We start from the raw sequence: 12813 nt of genomic DNA, 5'->3' as shown, positions 1-12813 counted from the left end.
CTGAAACCGAAGATTGCTATGGTATACTTCGATGATATTGTTACTTTTTCGCGTAATACAGAAGAGCATGTGGAACGACTGAATGAAGTATTTAGTAGGCTAAAAGCGGCAAATCTTATGCTTAATGACGAGAAATGTCAGTTTGCTCAGACGCAAGTGACTTATCTTGGGCATATTATCAGTCAGAATGGGGTAATAACGGATCCTGGTCTAACGTCGGCTGTGTGGGGTTTTCCAGTACCACAGACCACTAAACAACTTCAGCAATATGTCGGTTTATGCAATTACTGCAGACGATATGTAAGGGGGTTCGCGGAAATTGCAAATCCATTAACGAGATTGTTAAAGAAATGTGTTAAGTTTGAATGGAAAGCACAGTGTCAGAAGGCATTCGAGAAGCTCAGACAGATACTAACATCAGACCCAGTGTTGATACTTCCTGATTTCGAACAATAGTTCATACTATCTTGTGATGCTAGTAATATTGCTGTAGGTTGTATTTTTTCTCAGAGGGTTAATGGACGGGAAGATCCAGTGGCTTATGCTTCCAGGCAACTGAATAAGGCAGAGAAGAATTATTCAACTACAGAGAAAGAAATGTTAGCAGTGATTTACGGTATCTTGTATTTTCGCTGTTATTTATATGGGCGTAAGTTCTAGGTGATTACAGATCACGCAGCATTGAAGTGGTTGTTGGGGTTGAAAGATCCTTCAAGTCGTTTAACGAGATGGGCACTGAAACTAAGTGAATTTGACTACGAGGTAATTCACAAACCAGGGGTAAAACATACGAATGCAGATGCGCTTAGTAGAAAAATAGCAGATGTACAAGTTGTGGGCATCAGTGAGAAGGAGTGGATAAAGGCGCAAGCCACTGACAGAGAGTGTCAATTGTTCCGAACGCAACCGCAGTTTGAAATGGAGGATGGGTTGCTTTGCAGGAAGACGAAGTGCGGACTGCGCGTCGTAGTACCGGAGTCGCTGAGGGAAGAATTGTTGAAACAAGCGCACGACCATGTATTGTCGGGTCATGGTGGTAAAAGAACGACTGATAGACGGGGAAGCTGAAAGGTTTTGGTGGAAGACACTTCGCAATGATGTAGAGCAGTATGTGCAAAATTGTACACCGTGTGCGCAGAGAGCAGATTTAAGTCATCAGAAAATTCAGTTACAGAGACTACCTGAAGCGGATCCTCCGTTCGCATTCATAGGATTAGACGTAATCGGGGCATTTAACAAGACCCAAGAGGGTAATCGATACGTATTAACAATATTAGATCAGTTTTCCCGATATCTGGTAATAGTAGCTGTTCCAGATCAGAAGGCAAGCACTGTTGCGCAAGCCTTAGTAAATAACTGGTTGCAGAAGTATGGTGTGCCTGATACTATAATTACAGATCAGGGTAGTAACTTTATGTCGGAGCTGATGAAGCAGTTATGCCGTTTATTGAAAGTTAAGAAATTGCGGACAAGCCCATTTCATCCTCAGTCGAATGGACGAACAGAACGGGTTCATAGTGATGTGTCGGCAGCTGGGCCAACACCTTGTAGATAGAGGTGGCTTAAAGGGCACGCGAGACTAACGCAGACGGGCGTGAAGTACTGGAACAGGATACGTAATTAATGCTATGAAGAAAAGAACGGAGCTTCTCATATACTTATCTTTAATGTCTTCTTGTACATCTCTATGGTGAACACAAGTGAGACTCTAATTACAATCACTGTAAGGCTAATGGCGCCTTGCTAGTTCGTAGCCATTAACTTAGCTGAAGGCTATTCTGTCTCTCGGCTAATGAGAGAGAAAGGCTTCGTACGTCTAGTCGCTAGCTCTGTCGTCCGTACAACTGGGGCTGAGTTCGAGTCAGTCTCTCGAGACCTGCCTTGTGGTGGCGCTAGGTTTGCGATCACACAGTGGCGACACGCGGGTCCGACATGTACTACGGGACCGCGGCCGATTTAAGCTACCACCTATCACGTGTGGTGTCTGGCTGTGACACCACACATAGGACGTTAGTTAAGATGATTAGTCATTACGTAAACTCAGAACACACGGATTGGGACGTGTATTTAAATCTGTTGACAAGCGCATATAACGCGAAAGTTCATACAGGAACGGCGCTCTCTCCGTATGACGTAATTTATGTTCGGAAAATGCCATCACCATTTGATGTGCTCAAACCTCAGGTAGGTTCACAGGATGAGTCAGTGAAGAATTTTGCCAAGAAATTGAGAGAGATTTGGCAAAGGGTACGGCGTGCTAATACTAAAGCTTTGGAGAAACAAGAGAGTATTGGGCAAAGAACAGGTAAACTGCCGCAATACAGAATTGGTCAATGGGTATTGTTGGCTAGTCCGTATGTTCCGAAGGGTAAAACGAAGAAGTTTTTGACGAAATATTCTGGACCGTATCAGGTAAATGAAGTAGTGTATCCAGTGACCGTGAAGTTGCAGTTACCAACCAAGTCGTCAGTAGTTCATGTGAGTAGGATTAAGCCGTTTAAGGGCGCAGTGGATGCGTTATCGCAGATTCCTCCAGCAGTAACAAAGGGTGTCAGGGTACCGAAGCTAAAAGAACAGCAGAGAAACGTTCCTTACGCACTTAGGTCTAGGGATAAGTAGATTAAGTGTCCTCGGGGAGGAACATATCGTACTTATTGTTATTAGGTAATAGGGTATGTGTAGTTTTTACTTGTCATTTGTGTGTTTTAGACATGGTAAGGAAGGAAGCGATTGACATGGCTTCCTTTTCCTTCAGGTGCCGTGCCAGGATGTGGCCCGGGAAACTTTTCGTCAGTCTGGTACTGCCACACTGTTGCAGAGGAGTTGGCGGAGGAGACAAAGTCGAAATTGGATTGGCGGACGACACGTATAGGTAACATGGACCAGGGGATATTGAATGTCACTAAAACAGTGCGGGAGTTGACGTCAGACCTGGAACGGTATGCAGAAAATACCAGGAAAGTGTTGAATGGGGATATAGAGGCTATACAGGCGAGATTGAGCCGAATAGATGTGAAAATACAAGTAGCAGCTTTATTGAGTGCATTAGCAGACAGGATGGATGATGCGCGTGTCGAATTGGAAGCGTTATATGAAGCTATGCATCACGCAGTGGATGGGCAATTGAGTGCCACTTTGTTAGGTCCAGATCAGATGTTGAAGGCGTTGCTGAAAGCGCAGAAAGAATTCTCGGAAGGAGTGCGTCATGTCGCGCCTCCGGTGAAGCGGAATTTACCGTTATTCTATCGCATGTCTAAAGTGAGAGTAATTACGGATCAGGCGAGTATACACGTAGAAATGCAAATACCAGTGATGGGTATCAATTCGCGGTACCAGTGTTATACAGTACACCCGCATCCAATTAGATGGCGTGCACTTGGGAAGTGGGTGCAAGTGCAAAGTCGGGAAGTGTTGTTAGTGTCAAGACGGAGGAGTGCTCATGTGGTAATGTCTACGGATGATTTGACAGACTGTTTCAGGGGAAGTGTTTTTATTTGTCCAGCAAAGGAGGTGGCAACCCACAATCATTCGTGTGAGATGCAGTTGTCCTTGGGGAATATGGGAACCTTAGAATGCGAAAAGAAGGTGTTACTTCCGAGACCGAAATTTCAGAAAGTTGGGGAACATTGGATTTACTCTGTGTTCCAACTAGAGATCGTAGTTTCCACTTATTACAGAAATGGTGGATTGACAGATGTATCAAAGCTTGAATTGCAGGGCAGTGGGTTATTGATTAATGGCACTGGATGTGAAATAGTGGGGAAGCATTTTCACCTACCAGCTACTTTCACGGGTACAATAATGATTAACGTGACACAGCCTATCTTGTATTATCCAGAGGAACCACCACACATATTGCCTCGCCAGCAACTAACGTTTATTAACGAGTCCTTGGATCCCACATTGCTACAATCTTTAGATAGCCTGATTATCTCAGAAAAAGAGCAGATCTCAGTTAATCAACTACTGCAGCACATGCAGAAATATCGGGAGAAACGTAAGCAAAACACAAATATATTTGGAGTGTCAACGACTAGCGTAATCTTAGTTCTAGTGTTTATTTGTGCAACTTACTTTTGTATACGGAAAAGATGTCTCGTTCTAAAATAACAACCTAACATAAATACCAATGGGATGGATCGGGAATAGTGGAACGTAATATAAACAGATAACCGATGATAAGAGTGAAATCAGTATTAAGTGTAAATAGATTATTAGCGGATAAGAAAAGTTTGACAATGTTGAAGGAGTAGTTGTAAGACACCTGTAGAGTATAAAGGAAGTATGGCGTACACAACCAGTAAGTCCAGAATTGTAAAATTCGGGACGAATTTTCTTAAAGGAGGGGGATGTGTAGTGTCGCAGAATAGTAAAGAGTTGGAAACGTGGAATATTGTCAAAGTTTCGTTGCCTATGCCGAGAGCCAGAGGCAGTAGGTTAGGCAAGAGCTAAGAGGATTGCACATGTATGGAATGTGTCATCACGCAGGGGCAATGGCCTGGTTACACACAACAGGCGAGAGAGTATTGCTTAGCACGCGGGTTTGTGTTACACGGAGACTTTCATAGAGTGTAAGACAGAGGTATAGCGTCAGCTGTACTGCATTTCACAACTTCGCGTAAGTCTGTCGTAACAACACGTAACTCTGTCGCAAGAACACCTAAGGGGCGAGTACGACAGATGAATCAGCAGTATAAGTGGAATGAATGCGTTCATTACAAACGAGCATGACGTCAGGACGTCGCTCGTGCTTCCTTTAAATACGCCAGCTTTGATAGTAACAGGGCACTCGCACTCACAGTTGCAGTTAGATGTGTACTGGGTCGCTGCGTAGCACTCAGCTCAGTGATCGATATATTAATCTTTATTAAGGAGATGTTGCAGTAAGGGCGGCCCATCCAGCAGCAGACGTGAGGGAACACTAGCAGCTCTGGTCCTCTCGGCTGCCGCTGTCAATCACCAACCCAGGATTAGCAGACATCGCGGCAGACTCGCTCGCTGACCACATCAGTGAGCCGTCGTCGAGATCGTGCGGGGCCTAGGCCCTGTGCATCCGCCATCACAACCGGGTGAGCCGACGACGCTGGGGGACTGCAGAGCGTTCCGCCCGTCCACCGCGGACGAGCCACCAGGAGGAGCAGGGAAGAAGACGGGGTGGGATAGAGCGCACTCCTCACTACGAGGACGCCTCTCGTGCCGACAGCGTCGGGACTCCAACCCAGAGCCTCCTCGCGCAGCAGCTTGCTGTCCGCAGCCAAGCCGGCCGCCCAACCGGGTGCCGCCAGCCACGCGCGGCCGAAGAAAGGACATTCCTCCGCTACGTCACAGCACGCGGCGCTGCGCTAGCATGACTATGCGGCCTCGATCTGGCGTCATCGCTACGAGTCAGCGAGGACTCGGGGAAGGTCATTGATATCACCAAGCCACATTGTACTCGCCAGGAATAAAGGTGTTATGAATTAATAATGTTTCTTTCGCGTTTATGACGCATCCACAGTCATTTCCTAGCATCCTGACAACTGGAGAGGTCACCGCTTGGCCATCCAGTCCATCGTAGGCGGCCGGGACCACCGGGGCGCCTACACTACGACTAATATGTGGACATCTACGTATTACTATTATTATTATTATATATTACATATACTTAGAACTACTTAAACCTACCTAACATAAGGACATCACACACATTCATCCCAGGACAGGATTCGAAACTGCGACCGTAGCAGCAGCACGGTTCCGGACTGAAGCGCCTAGAACCGCTCGGTCACATCGGCTGGTGAAATCAGAACATTGGAGACATTTTCCTCTGCTTGAGTTGGATAGATGAGTGACAGCAGCGGAGACAGCCAGAAACTCTTGCGCCGTGTATGGGGATAACGCCATTGGACAGAGCACTGCAAGAAACTGGTTTTATTGTTTTAAAGAGGATGGTTTCGGCGTTAGCGACTTAGACGTTCAAGAAGACCTTCAGGATTTTATGAAGATTGTTTAAAGGCATTAATTCACAATGATCCACGTTAATGTCCTCGATCACTGGCAAATGTGTTTAACTCTGAGTATTTATCGTGCGACATATGCATGCAGTGGAGAAACTTCACAAATCGGGTGTGTGGGTTCCGCACACTCTCAGCAAAAATCAATCACAAAACTCAGTGATTATACACTACTAGCCATTAAAATTGGTACACCACGAAGATGACGTGCTACAGGCGCGAAATTTCACCGACAGGAAGAAGATGCTGTGATATGCAAATGATTAGCTTTTCACAGCATTCACATAAGGTTATAAGGTTGGCGCCGGTGGCGACACTTACAACGTGCTGACATGAAGAACGTTTCCAACCGATTTCTCATACGCACTTGACCAGCGTTCCCTGGTGAAACGTTTTCGTGATGCCTCATATAAGGAGGAGAAATACGTACCATCACGTTTCAGACTTTGATAAAGGTCGGATTGTAGCCTATCGCGATTGCGGTTTATCGTATCGCGACATTGCTCCTCGCGTTGGTCGAGATCCAATGACTGTTAGCAGAATATGGAATCGGTGGGTTCAGGAGGATAATACGGAACGCCGCGTTGGATCCCAACAGCCTCGTATCGCTAGCATTCGAGATGACAGGCATCTTATCCGAATGGCTGTAACGGATCGTGCAGCCACGTCTCGATCCCTGAGTCAACAGATGGGGACATTTGCAAGACAACAACCATTTGCACGAACAGTTCGACGACGTTTGCAGCAGCATGGACTATCAGCTCGGAGACCATGGCTGCAGTTAGCCTTGACAGGAGCGCCTGCGATGGTGTACTCAACGACGAACCTGGGTGCACGAATGGCAAAACATCATTTTTGCGGATGAATCCAGGTTCTGTTTACAGCATCATGATGGTCGCATCCGTGTTTGGCGACATCGCGGTGAACTCACATTGGAAGCGTGTATTCGTCTTCCCCATACTGGCGTATCACCCCACGTGATGGTACGGGGTGCCATTGGTTACACATCTCGATCACCTCTTGTTCGCATTGGACGTTACATTTCAGATGTGTTACAACCCGTGGCTCTAACCTTCATTCGATCCCTGCGAAAAGCTACATTTCAGCAGGATAATGCACGAACGCGTGTTGCAGGTCCCGTACGGGCCTTTCTGGATACAGAAAATGTTCGACTGCTGCCGTGGCCAGCACATTCTCCAGATCTCTCACCAATTGAAAACGTCTGGTCAATGGTGGCCGAGCAACTGGCTCGTCACAATACGCCAGTCACTACTCTTGATGAACTGTGGCATCGTTTTGAAGATGCATGGGCAGCTGTACCTGTACACGACATCTATGCTCTGTTTGACTCAATGCCCAGGTGTATGAAGGCCTTTATTACGGCCAGAGATGGTTGTTCTGGGTACTGATTTCTCAGGATCTATGCACCCAAATTGAGTGAAAATGTAATCACATGTCAGTTCTAGTATAATATATTTGTCCAATGAATACCCGTTTATCATCTGCATTTCTTCTTGGTGTAGCAATTTTAATGGCCAGTAGTGTATGTGTATCTCTGCTATCACGCGTTCAGTTGGCTCGTGAACAACACCGACCATTCGTATCCTGTGGCGTTACTGGTGACGCTAAATGGCGTCTTAATGCTAGCATGAGGAAATGGAAAAGCAGAAACTCCCTGTACAAAGACCTGGGAGCATCCACTTGCATCCGGTGGGACAGCGAAAGTGAGGTGTTCTACGAATTGCTTCCTCGCTGAGTAACCATCACTACTGGGATTTGCTGTGAAGACCCAGGACGTCTTGTAGATGCAATCCAAGAATAATCACAAGTATGTCTGTGGGAAATGATACTATTTTGTGATAACTCCCGCCCGCATTTTGCTAGAGCGACAAAAAATACTGTACAGGATTTACGCTGGAAAGTCATTCCACACCCATTTTATTTACCCGAAGCTGGAGCCTCAAATTTTTACCTTTTCCACTCTCCATCGAACAACTTTCCTTCTGTATGTAAATACGATCCGAACATGGCTCGAGGAGTTCAAAAAAAATGCTTCAAATGTCTCTGAGCTCTATGAGAGTTAACATCTGAGGTCATCAGTCCCCCTAGAACTTAGAACTACTTAAACCTAACTAACCTAAGGACAGCACACACACTCATGCCCGGGGCAGGATTCGAACCTGCGACCGTAGCGGTCGCGTGGTTCCAGACTGAAGCGCCTAGAACCGCTGTGACACACCGGCCGGCTCGACGAGTTCCTCGCCCCAAAAGCACATGATTTCTATAGTCGTGGAGAGGCTGGTCCCGGCGGATGTTCGAGTCCTCCCTCGGGCATGTGTGTGTGTGTTTGTTGTTAGGATAATTTAGGTTAAGTAGTGTGTAAGCTAAGGGACTGATGACCTTAGCAGTTAAGTCCCATAAGATTTCACATACATTTGAACATATAGCCGTGGAATGGAAAAATTACCCCAGCAGACTGTTGTAAGTAGTGAAGGAGAACATATAATTGAAGCACCAACACTTCGCAGTCTCACGACAGAAGTTATTTAAGCGTGTGATCTTTTCTCCCTAGGAAGCTAGGTCAGTTGTGTCCGCAGGTCTTTGCCGCATACTCTTCCTCTTCTCCAACTGATACAGTACACTCGATTGTTGTTCCTACTGCCGCTGTTATAGCTTCAGCACCCCGAACGTCATCGAGGCCCACTTCTCTCGTCTCCGAAGGACGGCATTCCCCGAGGAACAAATGCCTTCTCGTTTTTGCTTAAATCGCTTGTTTTCGTGTAGTCTTGCGGCACAGCTTGGATGTTGTGTCGCAGTGTTATCCTTATTATGATCACTAGTCCTTCCGTTGACGAGGACTTTCCATTCTGTTAGCCTCGTCGATACGATATTTATTGCTAGGGTAAAGCGTGTATTTGTCCTCACCGAATTAACCTGGGTTACGGCGTATAGTGGCTCCTTGATCCCATGAATAAATAGATGTTGCCCATCTCATTAAAATCATGCTGAGTGTGCAGGTGCGTCATCTTATAAAATACTGAAATATACAAAGGTGGCTACAATCCGCTGAAGCATCTGTTTATTTATGTATTTTATCTGTGTTATAAGATGGCTCAACAGTACACCTGGAAAGATTTTAATGAGACTAATACCGCTCGCTGCAGACTATATATTTACATTACAAGTAGTTGAGTTTCACACGATCATTGTCTGAGGATTTCATGTATGTTCCTACTGCAGTGACTTTCGGTCTCCAGGAAGGCCATAATCTGCGAAAGTATATTGCAGTGCAAAAAAAGTGAATCGCTCAGAAGACATGATGTACTGTCAAACAACTGTGACAGATAGAAGGACGACCAAAATGCATTAGTTTAGTTTGTATTCAGCAATGTTAGTAGGCTTGGTAGGAAATGTCCAGTGTTGAGTGATTACTGTGAACGACACGGGGATCCCGCGCACTAGTGTCAGACAGCATTATCACCATCTGATAAACTAACTAAACTAACTGCACCAGAACAGGCCGTGAAGGCCGAACGGTTACGACCGACCACCGTGTCATCCTCAGCGCACAGGCGTCACCTGATGCGGATACCGCTCTCCCGGCCGTAAGTCAGTTCCGAGACCGGAGTCGCTACTTCTCATCAAGTAGCTCCTCCATTTGCCTCACAATGGTTGAGGGCGCCCCGCTTGCCAAAAGCGCTCTGCAGACTGGATGGTCACCCATCCGAGTGCTATCCGAGCCCGACAGTGCTTAACTTCGGTGATCTGACGGGAACCGGTGTTAACACTGCAGCAAGGCCGTTGGCTATCATCACCACCTGATAGAATTTGATACTGGCCTCACTGGAGGTCCCCATTTGGCCGGCTGGTCGAATCGTGTATGTGAGAAATTCTAACGTGATAGTGGCCCGATGTTGGACTACGTGGCAACCTCGGGGCCCGCATACTTGCCGTCTAGCTTCTGGTCGATCAAGTATGACCGCCACAGGGGAGGGTCGTCTTATTGAGCGACAAGCACTTCGTATCCCCTTCACATCTGCGCCTGTCGTCCGAGATCAAGTGATGGACTCCTTGAATCATTCTGATCATCCTGCGCCACTGGTTGGCGACTGGCAGCAGCTTACCGCCCCACACGTAGTCTAAAGTTGATACCACTAAAGAAACGGGTGCGCTTTGAGCAGTTCTATGTCCGGGAAGCATGGACTATGGATAAAAGTCTTCATATGACAGAGGAAAAAAAATTGCTGCAAAGGTTTACAGACTCTATTCAGATATATGTGATGATGAAGTAAGTAGCCTATAAATTATATTTTTGAATAAACTCTGGTTTCCATGATAAACCGTACCATAAAATACGCGTTTTTTACTTATTTACCCTCATTAACGTGTCTTTTTCGAAGTAAGTAAGTAGTGCTCAATTTGGCCTGTGACTCAATATGGCCTAGTGCCTTTGCTTGCTAACTATGACAGGAATCAGACAGATAGCACCTCATGCACTTTTGGCAAACTACGTTAACTATCTCTCCTTCTCTCAGAAAGCGTGGTGACTATCAGCCATTTCACATGTGAGCTTTTGTTGGTTGCCATTCTGTCATTCCTTTGTGCAGGTAAGCTTCTTGTGTTACTCATTCGTTACATTTTCTCTACAAACATGGTGCTGTCTCAGTTACATCAGACAACTGTACTGTTTGCACGTTTTTGTCACAGAAAGCTTGAGTTCTTTATAGAATTCTTGTGTTAATAATCCGACCATGTCTGCTACATATGAGGTAAATATTGTCGAGAAAAGCAAAGACGGGTATATTTTGGAAAATGACTTGGACAACAAGATAAATGTTGGGTCCCATACAACGTTAGTAGAACTTGTGTGAAGTCACCCAGGTACTGGAGCCTTGGAGGACGAAAAGGACTTCCGTTCGGAATATCGATTTCGTGGACCACCTCGATGATTGCTACTTTCACGCTGTGAATGTAAAAGGTATGAATCGATAGAAAGGCGCTCTTGGGTTTACCCAAACGTACAATCCGCAAAGCCACCAATCTTGCATAGTGAAGGTTTGCCAATACCAGTATTTACTTCCTTATCAGACGATTACTGTGATAATGTCGAAACGTTACACAGTCAGAGCAAAAACAACAGAGAAAGTGAATTCGAAGAACACAGTGCTATACTGCAAGCTAAACGACTTGATTGAAATGTATCTCAGAAAACAGCTGAGCTTTATGTGTCAACACTAAAAGAAAAACATTGCCTTCAGCCTGGCGTATCAATAACATCCTATCGAACTAGTGAGCGCGACATTCTTCTATATTTTAACGAGACGAATGATATCATATACTGTAGCGATATTTACGGGCTTTTAAATTTATTGGAACTTCCAGTATACCAACCAAAAGACTGGCGACTTTTCGTACATAACTCAAAAATTTTTAATTATGTGTTACCGCATAAAGGAAATAAATTAGCTTCGATACCAGTAGCTCATTGAACTATTCTTAAGGAACAGTATTAAAATGTTAAACTTGTTTTAGAGACAATTTCATTTCATCAATATCAGTGGTCAGCGTGCGTGGATTAAAAAATTTTCAGTTTTTTATTGGGTCAGTGAATTGGATTCTCTAAATGTCCCTGTTTTCTTTGTCTGTAGGACATCGTGCAAAAAAAGAACATCGGAGCAGGAAAGGTTTGCCTCCGAGAATAGACCCGACTATAAGATAGGAAAAGATAACATCGCTCATGAACCGTTGGTCAGTCGGGAAAAAAGCATTCTTTCGCCATTACATTTTAAAATTGGGCTTATAAAACCGTTTTTTAAGGCTTTAGATAGGAATGACGATTGCTTCAAATATATCTGTCAATCATTTCCTGGTCTTAGTGTAGAAAAGTTGTTGTTGTTGTGGTCTTCAGTCCTGAGACTGGTTTGATGCAGCTCTCCATGCTACTCTATCCTGTGCAAGCTTCTTCATCTCCCAGTACCTACTGCAACCTACATCCTTCTGAATCTGCTTAGTGTATGCATCTCTTGGTCTCCCCCTACGATTTTTACCCTCCACGCTGCCCTCCAATACTAAATTGGTGATCCCTTGATGCCTCAGAACATGTCCTACCAACCGATCCCTTCTTCTGGTCAAGTTGTGCCACAAACTCCTCTTCTCCCCAATCCTATTCAGTACCTCCTCATTAGTTATGTGATCTACCCATCTAATCTTCAGCATTCTTCTGTAGCACCACATTTCGAAAGCTTCTATTCTCTTCTTGTCCAAACTATTTATCGTCCATGTTTCACTTCCATACATGGCTACACTCCATACAAATACTTTCAGAAAAGACTTCCTGACACTTAAATCTATACTCGATGTTAACAAATTTCTCTTCTTCAGAAACGCTTTCCTTGCCATTGCCAGTCTACATTTTATATCCTCTCTACTTCGTCCATCATCAGTTATTTTGCTCCCCAAATAGCAAAACTCCTTTACTACTTTAAGTGTCTCATTTCCTAATCTAATACCTTCAACATCACCCGACTTAATTCGACTACATTCCATTATCCTCGTTTTGCTTTTGTTGATGTTCATCTTATACCCTCCTTTCAAGACACTGTCCATTCCGTTCAACTGCTCTTCCAAGTCCTTTGCTGTCTCTGACAGAATTACAATGTCATCGGCGAACCTCAAAGTTTTTATTTCTTCTCCATGGATTTTAATACCTACTCCGAATTTTTCTTTTGTTTCCTTTACTGCTTGCTCAATATACAGATTGAATAACATCGGGGAGAGGCTACAACCCTGTCTTACTCCCTTCCCAACCACTGCTTCCCTT

The sequence above is a fragment of the Schistocerca nitens genome, chromosome 5 (genome assembly GCF_023898315.1).
Source record: "Schistocerca nitens isolate TAMUIC-IGC-003100 chromosome 5, iqSchNite1.1, whole genome shotgun sequence".
NCBI lineage: Eukaryota > Metazoa > Arthropoda > Insecta > Orthoptera > Acrididae > Schistocerca > Schistocerca nitens.
This window is presented reverse-complemented; position numbering follows the sequence as displayed.